The sequence below is a fragment of the Coturnix japonica genome, chromosome 1 (genome assembly GCF_001577835.2).
Source record: "Coturnix japonica isolate 7356 chromosome 1, Coturnix japonica 2.1, whole genome shotgun sequence".
Classification (NCBI taxonomy): Eukaryota; Metazoa; Chordata; class Aves; order Galliformes; family Phasianidae; genus Coturnix; species Coturnix japonica.
The window spans coordinates 88,976,025-88,993,372 of NC_029516.1; the positions used below are offsets into that span (position 1 = coordinate 88,976,025).

General features: G+C 35.9%; 1 long non-coding RNA gene across 23 annotated transcripts in view; it reads left to right on the plus strand.

Annotated features, from left to right (window-relative positions):
- Positions 1-17,348, plus strand: part of LOC107322457 — a 396,746-nt gene that overhangs the window by 170,800 nt on the left and 208,598 nt on the right. For 22 of the 23 annotated variants that reach the window (XR_004309350.1, XR_004309367.1, XR_004309355.1 and 19 more), the window contains one exon: positions 2,755-2,807. This is a non-coding gene — a long non-coding RNA (uncharacterized LOC107322457). Of the gene's footprint in view, positions 1-2,754; positions 2,808-13,920; positions 13,993-17,348 lie in introns of all 23 variants that reach the window. The other variant, XR_004309381.1, reaches the window with a different exon arrangement.

A 17,348-nucleotide genomic window follows, 5' to 3' on the forward strand; every position in this document is an offset into this window, starting at 1 on the left:
ATGTATCAGAATGCAAAATGAGAACAGTCATAAAGAAAAGAGTAACTTTGAAAAGGTCAGCATACATGCTTAACAAATGCAACTGTCAAAGACCTGTTTATGAGAGTTCTGGCCAAAGAAAATAGATTTTTCCTAGTGAAATGGAAAATCTGATTATTTTTGCTTTATGAGAGACATGATGACTGATAGTTTGACATTAAAAAGAAGTAAATCCAAAATTAGATCTTGAAGAAAGTCTTTCATATTTCTGAGAAGCACCTGGCTTTTGGTGTCTAAATCAGTGTTCTGTGACAGTTTTGATGGTATTCCTTCACTTGTTCTTTCTAACTAGATGGTCTTATTTTTAGGGCACACTGTTTAAATAATAAGATTAAACAATGTTCTTTTCCCCTATATTATCTGAGTCTTCTCAAAGTTAGATTACAATCCATCTGTCTTTTGCTTACGGAATAAGATAATTCAAGAGATGCTCTTGCTGGTTGGACTAATGACCCATCTATCTTCATGTGTCTTCATGAAAGTGGAAGTAGGACATTCAATTTAGGGAGGGTGTGTGGTCCTCTCAGCTTTCCATGGTCCATTTTCCTCATACTCTCTTGGCATCCACTGTTTTTGGATTAGCGATGCTCCAGGGGACATCCCTGCCTGCACCCTTCAGTATCTATGGCTTTCCTTTTTTGTGTAGCTTGATTTTATTCTTTATTACATACACACCAAATATGATTTTCTCATTTGTACAAACATCTGTGAACAAAAAGTTATGTTTGCTAGAATTTATTAGGAAAAAGTATTAATCTACACTTACATTTCTAGGACAGTAAATACAATTTAAGGAAAAACATATGTAGCAGAAGCACCATTCTGGCAAAAGAAGTTTAGTTGATGCAGTAAAAAATTCCCTGTTCTGTTTGTTATTAAGAAATTGCATATGGTACCTTCTCTTTCTAAATAGGTTTCTCAAGAAACAGAATGTTACTTTCAGCAAATATGTAGGATTTTCAGATGGGAAATCTTTTTGATTCTGAAAGCTCTATTAGTATTAAATGCAAGTTTAAAGAAGCACCTCAACATATTCACATTGATAGTGTAGGCATATTTGCAATATAATTACTGTTATTTCAATAAGTGCAGCCATGCATACAGAATACCTTCTAGGCTCAAAGCGGTGGCATATGAAGCTGAGTCTCCTGTCCTAAAGGCAATAGTATTTCACATTCTCTTTCATAAATGTATCATTTCTTTCATCTTGAAAACAATTAGGTGTGTGGAAAAACAAGCCCAACTCCCTATTGGAAAGCTCCTCCAAACACCAATGCCTTGATAGCTGAAAATCTTTTTGTCTGATTTTCTGCTGGTTATTCTTGTCCCATCTCTGTTCTTCAGACTGAACAATTTTTCTCCTTCCCTTGTGCTTGTAATGCTCTTATCTCTCCCATGGTACATATTTTCTACTGGCTCTACTTTATTGAAATTAAGCTTTTGGTTCTCTCACTATAATCTCTCCCTTCCCACTACTCATTTCAATAGCCTTCCTCTATGTTTGTTCCAGCTAAGTGCATACTTCCTACACCTGGGCACTTTGAATACTGGGCAGCTTTCCTAGCCAAGTTGTTGCAGTTCCTTACATGGAAATTTTAATAATTTTAATAATTTTCTCTCTCTCTCTCTCTCTCTCTCTCTCTCTCTTTTTTTTTTTTCCCCTGAGATCTAAGTACATTTCAAAATGAAATCTAGTTAATAGACACATTAGATTGGTATCTCAGTCATTTTGGATGACATTCATCTTACCTGGTTTTGAGCACCTCTGAGCTAGTCATCACAGGCCCCTTTTATAATCAAAGAGACACTTTACTGTATGATTAATCTGATCTATTTTTAGTGATTCTGACTGCATGAAATCTGCTGTGCCCTACAAATACTCTTCACTGACCATGCCTAAACAAATATCTCATTTAGAAACATCTATCATCTATACTAGATCATCTCAAGAGCTTATTTTGCAGTTCATTAATGTTATCAGGTCCTTCATTTCTTTAAATCACAGGGTTTCAAATAACAACCGAAACAATAATTACCACAGTAGAGTAGAGTAGAGTAGAAGTAGAGTAGAGTAGAGTAGAGTAGAATCATCATGAGTAGAGCCCATACACTTCGGGGGTAGTACTGACCTGGTCCAGATCCTGAGCTTCCAGTTAGGATAGCATAACTAGGGCTGCTGCTAAGTAAAATTAATATGAACCTTTGTGTCCTAATGTATCTTCATGTCACAAAAAAATAATTAAATCTTGACTTCATTTGCATATATAGCTCAGCACATTACTGAATGTACAGACAAGAAGATATTGCCCCAGTCTGTAGCATGATAAAAGATCGTGAAGTCTGCAAGATAGCAGGCAGTGGAGCAGTGACATAGTTCTGGCCTGCAGGCTACTACTGCCTGCCTTGCTGCAGCTGTTGGGCAGCAAGGCTGGGAGTGGGGCTGGCCAAGCCAAGTGGAGGAGCAGCCAGGCAGGCTGTGCTGTGGTACCAGGTCTCAGTATTGCCTATTGACACCTGGCAATTCCCCTAAACCTGTTAACTTGCTGAGAGCCTTGAGAAAAAGAAAAATATATTTTTTTATCAGTGTATTCTGTAATATGCTTTATATCGCTGTATGTGTTTCTTTGAAATTGAGTTAAAAAATCAAGCGAAATTCAGAGACTGATTTATTGCATGAATCTATTATCCTTGTTTGATGATCTGTGTTTCTTTCAGGTGTCCACCTGCTGTTTGCAGCGGGATGATTTGTATTGCTTCACTAACTGCTGGTAAGTCCTGAGATCATTATTTAAAGTTTGTTTTACCATGTCACCACCCACAAATTCAGGTGCTTCCTTTGCTGGCATAGAGATGGGCGAGACTCCCATTGCCTCTGACATGACTTCTACAGAATGTAGTCATAGTGTTCATCCTTACTGTACAGGGCTGGCAGGGTGCTGGGACCACAATGGAGGCACAGTCAGACCTGCTGTGATGGCTGGCAACCATGAACCTGCCCTGGCTAGAATGGTGCTGCAGGGCTCAGCAGCTTTTTCTAGATCAAACATAACTGCATCAGCAGCACCAGATCTGGGTCTACCATCTTAGTGCTGTTAAACTGGGTGGGAGTTTTGTCATAGTCTTTTTCACTCAGAAGAAAATTTCACCTTAAGTTTCTAAGAAATATTTAATGGCTATCTGCTTGCTTGTGGGAAGGCTGACATTGTCTTGATGTGATTCAAAATACTCTTCCTTAAAGGTGTGACTAATTACCTCATTCCTTAAATGGAGAGCCGTAGTGTTTAAAAAATCAAAGTGCACCACTGACCATGTAGTTAAAATATAAATTGTTTGTAAATTCTTTTACTAGTAATCCTTTGTATTTTGTCTTTGAGGCAGGAAATGTTTATTTTATTATTTAATCCATTATAGAAAGAGTTATTAATGGCCAAAACAAACTGTCTGAATTTTGTCTTTTGCGTGATTTCAATTTATCTGGCTATCTGACTGTTATTTTCTGCTGGCACCTATTGATGGTGGTTCTTTTCCCATGATCATTGCTACATCAAGTCAGCTGAAAAAGATTTGAGATCTCCTCTCGGTCTTCAGGTTTTATTACTCTTCTTTCATCTCATTCTGTTTTTCCCATATCCTTTTAAAAATATGAAAGAATTTGTAAACATTACTCTGATTACTACTGTTACTGCAGTTGGAGGAAAAAGCAAACCTCTGTAACCCTTACTTTACTGTCCATTTACTGGCCAGGACCTTATTTTGAACTGTAGATCACAATACTTCAACTGTACACTTCAGCAGTATGTCTTTCAGTTTGTCTTTCTGATCTAAGGATGACTTTTGAGTGTGTGGTTTTCATACAAATTTGCATTCTCCAGTTAAAACCGTTTTGGCCAGGTTCACACTTAATATTCCTTGCTACCATCACAGAATCACAGAATCACAGAATCACAGAATCACAGAATCACAGAATCACAGAATCACAGAATCACAGAATCACAGAATCACAGAATCACAGAATGACCCGGGTTGGAAGGGACCTCAAGGATCATGTAGTTCCAACCCCCCTGCCTGGCAGGGCCACCAAACATACACATTACTTTTCATCTTTCTTCAGATGTTAGAAATTAGGATTCTTCTCATGGTTCCAGCTGATGTTAGTATGGGATCACAGAATAACAATCCATAAGGAAAGATTTATGCAAAGGTCTTTTGAATGATTCTATATCTACGGTTATTCTTCAGTGGAGAAGATTTTGATTTTGAATGTCAGGCATATAGTACACATCCATGTAAACTGGACTTGTGATTTTTGATGTACAAAAGGGGTGAAAGATGAAAAGTGAAATACTCATGAATAATTGCCATAAATGTGAACTATAATTATGGGTAGCTGCTAAATGTTGAATTAGTAGAAATTAGCCATATCAATGAATTCTCAAAAAGCACGGAATCACCAGCAGAATTAAAATGAAGCAGGTGATAGTGGTCTAGCTTTTTTCTATGAAAGAAACACCAGACTTTGTGTCAATGGCTTGACATTTTTTCATTTTCTTTCTCTCTCACAGACTTTACAATCCCCATTTCTTTTCTTCTTGCTTCCATTTCTTTCCCTCCTGCTTACACTTCCCCCTTTTACAGTGAATTTTTTGTTATACCTTATCCCTTTTCTTTCATTTTTGTTTTTTCAGAGATCAGATCTTCTCTTTTACTCTCCTTGTTTTCTCTTACTAATTTATTTGTCCATAAAATCCAGGTAATTTTTCTTACTTTGTGGACTTTTCATCCTATCACTGTTCTTACTTATTTTATCTGTAGGAGGAAAGTTTTCTTCTATGCTTTCTTTCGACATATAAAATTATAAGAAATTATAAAAAATTATAAGGAGAAAAGAATCTGAATCTGTACATGGACAGTGGTGGAAGACAGCTGTCCAAACAGGCTGCATATTTGGACATAGATTTATTGGAAGATAGGTCTCTTTTATTCAATAGAATGTGTATTTTTCATATTTTCTTGGCAGTCAGCTGGGAGCTAAACATAAACCCATATAATCATTCTGAATACTAGTAGTGGTAGAACAAGAGTGAAATCCTCTTTTTATAATATATGCCATTTTCTTCTGGAAATTTTCTTTCAGAAATAAGGAGCAGTTAAAAAAATAAAAAAGTAAAGAATAAAGACCATGCTTTGTCTGGAAACAGTGAATGAACTACTACTAAAAATATAGTTAGTTTGGAAAGTAATGTCCCCTATTTATTTCCTTGGTAACTATAAAGGATATGAGGAACACAATAATAACATTTGATAGAGCAGATTCTCAGCTAAAAACAGCACTCCTTTTCAACATAATCACCACCATTAGCTGTGTATTTTCACAAACAGTGTAAAAAATTTGACAAGTGGAGGTGACTCGCTGTCTCCACAACCGAAACACACCATATCCACGTTTTGATATCCATAAATATTTTGCAAGCATCAATTAATGTCAGTGAGCACAATTTCTTTCACATGGAGGAATTCAGTGACATGCCTTTGCTTCATCCACACTTCCGTGTCAGATGCTACTTTTCTCAGACTGCCCCTCTGCTGTCATCTATCACAGAACAACAAAATGTAATGGAATATTGGCAGGAAGGTTCAACCTCTGCTTTTGTACATTCTCCTCTGATGTTGTGGGCCAACATAATGAAAAAGGAGGCATTAGTTTTGGAGTAGCCGTCCCTCATATGTTTTTAGAATAGTCCTTTTCCACCAGGTTGCATTATTTGCACAGTTACTGGCTTATGTGGGGAAAAAACCTCTTCTACTCTTGTCAGAAGAAGCTGTAGTTAGATTCCACACTGAAGAAAAAACATTGCCTATTGTAATACAGTATGTGCTGTCTGCATTATTTTTGTTGTAGATGATACCTTTAATTCCTTCTAATTTAAGAAGTCTGCTCACTCTCTATATTTGTTAAACCAACATAATGTAATTTTCCATTTGCTTCCATTCTGTAGAGCCTTTTAGTTATTTTCATTACTAGTGTATACTGTAGAAGTTCATTATAGTGTTGAAAGTAACCTAGTCATTTGGTATTAAAAAATATTCTTGGAAAAAAGCAATGACTTGAAGTAACACATCTGCATTACACGAATTTGACAGAATTACAGTGTACAGTAAAAATAACAATATGGAATGATCCTTTTTTCTGGTTTTTTTTTTTTCTTTTTTTTTTTTTTGCTTGTGTTTTTTTAAGCTTCTGGAATAACTTGATCAATGTGGATTTTAGCTGTAAGTAGAAAACTTTATTCCCCGTCTTTTTTTTTTTTTTTTTTTTTTAATTAAACAGAAGGAATCTGGCATAACTTCATATGTAGGAAACAAAACAAAACAAAGCAAAACCAGCATTTCTTTTTTTACGGAAAAACCCAAATATAAAGAATGGCATTGTTTGCTGCACATGTGGCAACGTCTGGTTCATATTAAGTTGAAGTTACTGCCATCTGGTGGTGAAAATAGTACTACATCAGTGCAACTGAAAGCGATTCTGTTACTGTTTCTTTCTCTGGGAAAGAAAAGGAAACCTTGAGAAGTGAATATTGTGTGTCTGTGCACGTGTGTGAGTATATATATGTATATATATGTATATATATACATAGAGAGAGAGAGAGAGAGGCAGGGGTATGCGGATATATATAAAGGCATAACTTGGCATTTGAGTATATTTTTAAAAGACCTTGAAAATATTCGAAGATAAAGAATGGACTGCTGAACCACAGATTAGTCAGGAGTATGAAACTGTGAAAGAAATATGGAAAAACATAAGAGGTAGACCCAAAAAATGTAAGCTGTGATATTATCAGAGCACCCATACTTTGGGTTTAGGTTAATGCATGTAATCATGTATGAAACTTATCCCCAGAAGATTCCTTTTGTACAGTAGGAGTTTTTATGTTTCATGCATTTTTTTGAGGGTAGCTCATTCTACGGTAGAGATCACCACTAATTATTGCTGCAAAACACCTGAGCTGGCTCTGTTTTAATGTTACATTCCTTACTTAGACTTTGATGCAGTATATTTGTTCTTCTGAATCTGGACATGTCTTTGTGTTGCCTGTTACCTGATTTCTGAATGAACAGCCCAACAGGAATGGATTTTTATCTTTACTGATTCATGTATTAGTAGAGTCTGTTTGGCATCTTACAGTTATTACGCAGTAACTAATGAAGAGATATTCAGTTTGAGACAATGACAGATAACTAACTTCAGTAGTAAGCTGTTCAGTAATCATATAAGTATACTAATTTGTGTCCAGAACTTGTTCTGCTTTCATTGCTTTAGTGTTGGAAGACCTTTGTTAAGTTTAGGTCTCTTTTATATACAAGTATAAGTAGGCTTCGTTCTTGTACATGGTGTTTTCTGCTGCTAGAATGCAGTAGAAGTAGTCCTTTGCACTTAATCTGAAGAATAAATTGTCTTTTTCTCTACTAAGACAGCACTGTAATAGGTTCATATCAAAAGTGTATCTTCTAACTACCATTCTCTGATGTTGAGAGTCAAAGGCAAATTGAGGGATCCAAGAATCCCGCATGATGCATAGTGGCTTACTCAGCATCCATAGCCCTCTGGCTGCATTTTTATCTCCTGATGGTAGCTCAGATTTTATCAGCAAAAAGTTGCTGTTATTGGTTCAGGTAAGGCTAGAGGAGGTATGTATGGCTTCAGCATTACTTAACCATGGGTGTCTTCTGACTCTCAGTATCACATAATATTGAGAAAGAGTTGACGTGGGCTTGAAGAGAAACTCTGCACTCCGAGTCCTGTCTAGAATGAATTGCGAAGGTTCACTTGACTGAAAAGATGTGCTTTCTATGTAGAGGAAATTTCCATCCCTATCCTACACTGAGAAGTTTATGTGATTCTTGGTTCATACATTTACAAAATACTTGATCAAGTCTTTTGCTCTTAGCCACAGAAATTCTATTTTCAAAACAGCGGGTGAACTGGTCCTACACTTTGGTAAATTCTTTCATCCTTCTGTCTAATTAAACAAAAAACCTAATGACATTGGTTTTCTGCACAGCTTTTAGAGGTTACTGAAATGGTTAAGTATGACTGCAGATATTTCTCATCTCTCATCATTCTTGTTTATTTTGTTTAAAATTCTTTTTCACTTGGTTGGATTTTTCTGCCTGTTGTAGTTTTTTGTTTGTATTTTGTCTTCTTCCTTTTTTTCTGAACTCTCTAGGAGTCGGAGTCCTGCCCAGATAACATCTTTCAAAAGGAACACCATTGACCTTGTAATCCTGTCTTTCTGTTTTTAAGACTACATAGCACATGCAGGTGTCTGATTTCTTCATAGGTTTTAGAGGAAGTACTTTTTCATGACTTTGCAATGTAATTGCCTAATTGTTTTTCAAGGAGACAGACACTTTTCTCACAGTAAGTCTCTTACGGGAAAGGTTTGACTGTAGTTGTTAGACCACTGGATGGTACATGATCACATATTAAAGGAGTACTCCAAACTCAAGCCCACAGCTGCTTACCAGAAAACCATTTGGCGCAAAGAGCTCTTTCTGACTCAGGATATTTTGCAGGAGGTTGAACAGCTTTTAGAAAGAAAATCATGTTTGATTCCTTTTTCCAGCCCCCGCTCTCAACATAAAGTTTACTTTGTGCTGTATAACAGCAGTTCCTAGGTTAATTAGCTATTGATTAAAAAACTGACAGTTTTTTTCTTTTCGCTACTGCTGATAAAATGACCAACTTATAGCCATTTATTTTGAATATTGGTGTTAATGAGATTCAAGCTTTCTGGAATTTCCTCCCCACTCTCCACTCCTCACGTATAGTTTTGTATATTTATTTATATTTCCTTGGGATTAATAAGCAGTTTGATATCTATAAAGTAATTGCTATCTGTGCTGAAGATAAGTGAACTGTAAAAGAGAAGCTTTTTCTAGTGAAAGATGATACAGTGCAAGACAAGGCTAGAAGGATGCATCTTCTGTAGACAGTCTGTTATGATGCAATCAGAGATTAACGTTATATGAATTAATTGAAAAGGGAGAATGCATTAGAATTTCTCAAATTTAAACTTTTTGAAGCAAAATTGACTTTATACATATTATATCCTTACTTAATGAGAAGTTGATGCAGAATTTACTCTTCTACTTGATTATGCAGGAAATCTGAACAGATCATCATAATGATCGTTGAAAATCTATGAGGGTATGGATGCTTCTCTCCAGGAACAGTCCACTAGCTGTGATATTTCTACTTTATGTTTGAGTCACCATCCTTGGAAGCATGTAGGACTTGATACAACCATGACCTGCTCTCATAACATCTGCTTTGAGTGAATTATTGAATTAGATAACATCCCTTCTACCTCATTTATTGAATTATTTTTTGATGTGTAATCTATGCTTCTAGATGCAAGACTGTTCCCATATACTAGAGATTTAAGTTAAAGATATTACTTCTTCCATTGAAGGTGATGAGTGACTGAAGTTGCTAAAAGAAATGGCCTAATTCTGAGAAAGAAAATCACTACAATTGACTCATCTTTTGCAAACCGCAACTTTTTATTGTCTTATCTGCTCTTTTTTTTTAAAGGATAGTTCCAAGTGAAGATAACAACTTTCTATGGAAGTTGAGTTGCAAAACACAGTTCTTTTCTTTGTTTGACACAAACATAGATGTATGTGTACTTACTTATTAAAATGATATAATAAAAAAGCTTTATCAAAACATTGTATTTTACTTCTCATCCTTCTCTTAGGAAGAGAGGAAAGAAACCAACCATGACAGAATCTCCTTATAGCTTTTAATGAACTACTGTGAATACTGAGATAACCTGGTTCTAGAGGTAGTAAAATGTCCACATACAATTAATAGAAGAAAGATTATCTTCAAGGATCCTGCTTTCTCCTTAAACAAAATAATTAAAATATTTTATAATTTTCAGTGTATCTGTTCTGTTTCTTAAAATCCTATGCATTAGAAAGCTGAAGGTCAGTATAATGAAAATAATATTTTCTGAAATTACTATGCCGTCATCTCTGGTTTGGAGGCAACACCCTCTCTCTGGGGGTAGAGAAGTGATTTAGTCTAGGAAACGAAACAATTTTGGCTGTTCTTGAACAAATATCCTCAAGTAAAACAAACTTCTATTAACTTCATGCTGTACTTGTTCCTATTTACTATGGGAACTTCAAAACTCAAGTTTTTCTGAAGTGTTGGTTGGTTGAATTAAGCAGCACTTATTAACCTGATATTATGTTTGCTAAAGATGTGGTTCGGTTACATTTTGGGGAACACTGGTTTCTACATATCCCACCATGTTGATATTACTTTTCTTTGTGTTTTGCCCTTCCATCTAGAGAGGTACACAGATCTGATCCACAAGAAGCTGGCCCATCTTATCTTTGAATATAGTCTTGATTGAAAATAAGCAAAGAAGTACCAATGAACTATGTAGTGCTTATGTAATGTTTAATTGATTGATTATAAAATTGATATCTTGTGAAGCATAGCCAAGACAGAGAGCTGAGTTACAGTTAACCTTCATTATTATGTTGTCATTCAGTCTTTAGCTTAATCACGGCACAGATCCAGAGCTGTGTTTTTGTATCTCAAATCTCACTGCTGTATTAATGTGCTTGTATCAATTACAAAACCAGCTTGCATCCGCAAAGAGTTTAGCTGCTTTTATGCTGTGTGAAGCTCTAACAAGTAATGAATTTAACAGGCTCCATGCAGAGTTTACTTGCATGTCTCTACTTATCTTCTCCAAAATAAGGAACACTGAAAAGTGTTATGCAGAGGAAAGTCCAGCAAATACTATCAGTTTGGACTGTGTGTCAACTGTCTTGAATTCATAGTAAGTCCATCTGATGTCACTATTACTTCCATTTCCAAAAGATATTAGGTTAGGTGTTGCTACTTGTCTCTTGGCTAGAGCTGGCAAACTCTAAGAGATCTGATTTCATAGCAATGCCACTTCTCCAAAATACCCAAACTGAACAGAGCACTCAGTTATTTGAGCACAGCACTGAAACCACACTGGCAGAGTCTATCTGAATCTGAACTGCATGGTGCCTGGTTCTCCGCTATCCAAATGTTCACTATTCTGTGGGGGATGCAGAGCTAGAGCTTTGCTGTATTAAAGCCAGCTGTGTGGAGCTACATGCCTGAGTCGGCAGTGTTCTTCCCATTCTCTCTAAAGCTATTTATGTTACTCTTCACCATTTCCCTTCCCTCTTTGCCCTCTGAGTCTCCTCCAGTTTCTGTGGAATACAGGCTCCTGTCACCTTGGAAAACAGAATGAATGCTGCTGCAGGGATGAGGTAACTGGATGGCTGTAGTAATATAGCATAATAATGAAATTCCTAAATTTTTAATAATGATTATGGTTAAAGGATTGTCTTCAGGATACAAAACTAAAAGTCTAGTAAAAGTAATCTAGAATGTTCTTTATGCTTCATATTGGTATGTCGTTTATGTTCTGCTTTAAAATTGCTGAAGAGATGATACAGGATTGCTTGTAATGCCTTTTACTGTGGCATTATACTGTGGCAGGGTGTGCAGTCTCAGCTTTCTGTGATCTGACTTCCCTTCAGATAACTGCTTAGTGGTGTTCAGAATTAGATTTTCCTTGAAGAACATATAAAATAAGCAAGCTTAATTTTCCACCTTATGTTGTGTTTGTTAAGGAGTTTTAAAATCTTCTACTCCATGTTGCAGCAAACATTGCAGTTCTCTGAAATGGAGTTTAAAAAAAAAATTGAAGGAAGGTAGACATTTGTTTTGGAGTGTGTTTGATGTGTTGGGCTCACAGCTGCACACTGCTTCTGCTCAGGAGTGGGCTGGCCCACACAGTGCCAGCTACTGAGAGTTACTGCCATCTGAGGTCTCTACAGCATGTCAGCACACCTTCCCTGTTGAGAAATTAATTTGTGCTTAGAATGGGTCATTGGTGCCCTTGAGAGTTAAATCCCCTTCCTGTGCCTGCCATGTCACTCAGGTCGTATTTGTACTTCATGTGCATACCCTTTTCATTTCTTCCTTGTTTCCTGGGTGTCTGTGGGAGGCACATGTGGCTTCCAGTGCAGTGTCTGTGAACTCTCACAACACACAACAACAGAGGTGTGTTTTGAGTGCACATAAATGGCATTAAAAAAAACAGTGCACTGAAAAACAGCAGTCTGTGAGAAGTGTATTTTGTGTGCTCTAAAATAAACTGACCTTGACAATTTTGTGCCTGTTAAACTGAAGAAATACTAATGGCACGTTTATATTCTAGGGTCTCACATACATATGTGTTATATGGAGTGCTTGGATATGCTGTATTTGCCACAAAAACTCCAATCCTTTAAGAACTTAATAACATGGTAGTAAGTTTTAGGTGATCTGAAGAGAAGTGTTATTGTGTGCTATGCCTCACATACTAGCAAATTTCAGATATATAATTGTTTTATTGAAGAATGGTCAGTTTAATTACTGATACGGCATTCCAATTTTGCAAAACTAAAACTATGTCTGATGTAGAAATTAGGTCATTAAGAAAAATGAACAATCATTAACTGTGCTGGGAAGCAACTGAGTTATTTTATGACTACAGTAAGGTGACAACTGCTAAATGGCAGTGTTATGCATGTGTCAAAATATGTAGTTTGTTGATTGATCTCTCCTTCATTCACCAAGAAGTCACAGTATAGAAAGAATAAGAGATTTTGATTATTTGCCCACTTTTGCTGTAGAACTGTTTTATGGAAGACACATGAATTTACAAATCTGATGGCATACAGACTTAAATGTTGTCAAAATAAGAATCAAATGTATTTGGAAGGGGATGTAGAGCTGACCGTTTTAGTGTGATAAGCAGCATGAACATTTAATTGGTGCAGTTGTTCTTACATTATTTGTAGTTAAAGAAACATCAGCTGCTTTTACACATATTCCTACCTAGCATGATGGAAAGAATGTTGGGTAACAGTAATACTAATTCCAAAGGACACTAAAAGTGTGCAGAATATCATGACAAGCCATTGTTGTTATGAAGATCAGCACCAAAGAGACCTTGTCAAAGGGGATGTCTGGGGATATATAAGGAAGGACAGTACGGACTAAGTCTTGGGCTAAGAATGTTGTATTTGCAACAAAAAACCACATCAGGATAATGTTTGTTAAAGCCAGAGAAGAATGCCTTGATATGATTGAAAAATGATTTTCTGGGAACATGGGAAATGCATTTGGTGAGGAAAGAGAAAGATTATACATGTGGCTAAAAACAGGAAGAAAGAGTGTCTTGCTTATGAAGGCATGGGGGAAAATGAGGGGTCCTATCGGTGAAAGCCAGATGTAAAACGTTTACAAAAAATTGAAAAACGTTTTGTTGTTGGTGCTTTTGTGAGACAAAGCCTGAAATTTTTAGACTCACTGAGAGATAACAGATAAGTAACGTGAGAGTTTCATTTGGATAAAAGGAATCTAAAAGATTAAAATGAATGTAGGATGGCATGAGTACTGGATTTGTAAGTTGGCTGTCTCTGTGTTTATGCTACAGAGGTGAGATGTTGTATATGTTTGCTTTTTCACTGATGTGAGTGATATCTAGCTCACTTTTACTTCATCTGCTTGGAAGCCAGATGGAGTCTGAGAGACAACTAGAAAAATGGGTTTATCTGTACTTGTATAATCTAAGAAATATTCACAATGGTTAAAAAATTTTCTACCTTAACATTATGAAGACTAGGCAAGACCTTTTGAGTAAAACTCTCTTCTCAAACAGTGGATGCTGTTACAAATGGAATCCTGAATAACTGATAATAAGAGAAGACAAGATAGTTTGTTTTTAAACCTCGTGTTATCTGCATTGAGATCGTCTTCATTCACAGATGTTGGAGAGTGGTACAAACAACAAAATATGGGTCAGTACTTGATGGTGGTTCTAAGAAAGAACATGAGAGGTAAGTAGTAATCTTATTTAAAGGATATTTTGTGTCTTCTTGAGGATAGACAGTCCCAGTGAGAATAATAGAATTGCCTGATGCTGGCATTTATTGAATCCTTTTCTCCAGATAATGTTAGTGTAAGTAAATGATAGAGAAGTTACTTGTCTATTTTCAGCAATATTCAGTTTTCAGTTTGGAGCTCTGTTGGCTTCAGTTATTGGAAATGCGTACCAGATAACCACAGAAAGCAGAAGAATTCAGTGTTTTATAAGAAATTGGTTATTCTTCATTCAACTGCATTTGGTTTTGTTTAACTATATTTGAATGCTTTGAAGCTGAGGTTGATACACCAGTACCAAACTCTGAATCTTATTAATCTGGATTAAACATATATAAACTATACATGAGCAATTGTAATCACTTTATAGTTGTTATTATACTTTTTTGTTTGTTTGTTTGTTTGTTTCCCTTTGATAATGATGGCAAAATATCTGGTCTTGGCAAGAATGAGAAGACTACTTTGTTCCTTATTATTGTTTGGCTATCCAATCTATTCTCTGCATTTAACCAAGAATAATATTCCATTGTAAGCTAAGAAAAGAACAGTCTCAGCTGTTTCACTGATGTTTTTGTATTTCTTAAATTTAAACAGATTTTCGTTAGAGTTCTGTAGGAATAACTGTAGTTAATTTATGCACGTATCCTCATGTGACCATGCAGAAAATAATTGTCATAGATGAGAAATAAACTGATTTTATAGTCTTTGCTTTGTTTATGGAGCTGTTTCCAGCAATGGGCAGTGCCAGCCAGGATGTTCTCTGGGCTCAGTAAATACGGAAAAGTCAGCTCTCTAATGGAAATATATCAAGAGCATTTTGATGAGACAGTGCAAAATGTGATGAGTATGATGTAAATTGTACCTAAAATATTTTAACTTGTTTTGTCGCTGTACTATGGCATGATATACAGTTCAGCTGGGTCAGTTGAATCCTGCAGTCTGGTCTCAGCATTGGTTATTGCAGGAGTCAATCAATTGCAGTCACCCTGTTAAGCAGGAAAAGACCTTTGGATGTTCTGTGTTAGTACTACGGATATACACACGGGACAAATGCCTGAGTGGCAAATGCAGTGGAATATCATATTATTCCTGTTTAATTTCGTATATGAAGATAACAAATGTTGTCTGGAAAGGCTTTGGAAGCATTCTCTTTGGACTCTTTGTTGAGTTCAAAGAGTTTTCTTTCTAAAAGTATCATTTTATTTTCATTTGTGCTATACACAGTAAAAAATATTCTAAATAACCTACTCTAGATTTCAATTAAATCTTTCCTTATTCTAATATATTTTTCAACACCCTGAAGCATGATTTGCTTTTAGCTCCTTTGAACACTAAGAAACAAACATACTAATCATGAACTTTAATTTCATGATTTTAACTTTTCCCATTTTATAAGTAACATACTTAAAGACTCCTCCATACTTTGACTTTGTCTAGATCGTTTTCTATAATAGCTGGTAAGCATCCTCAACAACACTGTTTAGTATCTCTGATATGTAAAACAATTGGAGACCAAGCCCATTAAATTCCCCAGTCTAAACAGAAAATATGAATTGTAACATCACAATAATGATAGGAATGCAAGTAAGACCCATTTTAAGCCATATATATCTGAACACATATCTTCTTTATACAAAAAACTCACACATTAAGTTGTTTATTAACTTTAGAAAATGACTGTGCTTAGTCTAACTATAGTTTCTCATTGCAGCTAATATTAAGGTCTTAAATTGGTTGTAGTATTTCCAGTATATACATACATGTATGTATTTGCCTGTACTCACTCCTACCTGGCAATTGAAGACTTCCAAGGCTTGAATTACTGTTGTTATCAGAAGAACAGTGAGAAGCAGAAAAAGAAAATGTTGATGAGAATGTAACAGAAAGGGCAAAAACCACCTAGTTCCTTACCGTGAGTGCAAAGATTTCTGAGGCTAGTATATAAGTAGGTTTTAGAAGGCAGTTTACAGTTTCCTCTAGTTAAGAATGAAATTGCTCTGAAACTGTTTCAGTAGTATAACACTAGCCACAGTATACTGGAAGGAGAAGGTGAGTGTGTGTTATATGATCACAACTTTTTAAGAGAAAGTGCTGAGAGCTGACAAAACAGTTTTTTTATTTTTATTATTATTATTTTTTAAATGAAAGTGAGTACAGTTAATCTGTGTATACTTCACTGACAAGGTTCCACATGTAGGACTACAGCACAGATGGTGTAAGCAATGAATACTTATGTCTGACTGTAATTGATCCTATCAACAATGACATACCTTTAACTGGGTTGTATCACTTTACGTCACATATGGTTAATTAAGTAAGAAGTGCCCAAATACACTAAGGAGATTTTTATGTTTATACTTAGGAAAACAGTCTAGACAGGTGTTAATGTAAATGAAGTTAGTACTTGTCAAAGGTGAAATTCTCCATATGTAGCCCTGCTTCAGTCTCCAAATAAATACACTTTTGGCTATGTCTATATTAACAAGTAGTGAGGAGCAATAGGAGCTTATCTGCTGAATGAAACAGTGGTGAGGAATTTAGGGACGCAAGGAGTTTGCTTCAGTCTGGTTCTGTTCGAGTCCCTCTGAACAAATGTATGGAAGCAGTTGGAGAGCACTACTAGGTGTAATTTTGGAGGTTGTCATTTGGTATAGATTCATTCTTTATATTTAGAACCTTGAAAAGTATTTTGGGGAGCTAATCTTTGTTATACACAAATCAGTGCATGCCCTTCATTTCCAACATATTTCAACCTCAACTAAAGATTTTCTCCCTTAGATAGTTCCTTCTAGAATGCTTCCTAATAAGCCACCACATTCATAAGTCATTGTAAATATGAAGTCATCTGTCCTATGACAGTCTAGCAGAGTTTCATGAAGTAGCATTAGTGCAATTTTTCTACATGTACATGTATTTGGTTTGGCCTTCAGTTGAGGAGTCAGTCTTCTGCAAAAGCAGTTCTGGAACACTGTACTTCCTGAATGTTTTCTTGATCACACTTTTCATTGAGAACCACACTTACTCTTTCCTTTCTTCAGCATGAAAAGAGATCTAGCAAAAAGAATGTGGTGTAGTAACAGTTTTGGTCCCTGAGTTCTTCTCCATCTTTGTGATTTATTTGTATCAGCTCTGATCTTGGTATTCTTGCATTTTACTCTTCTCTTGAAACTTTGTCCAGTCATTTTTCAGTCAGGTTACTGAATACTCTACTCAGATCTGAATGGGCACCAACAGGTGTCCAGAAGCAAATCTCAACTATTTTGTGGGACTCACCTGCAATAAATGCTCTTGGGAGTAAAATAACTTCTGAACT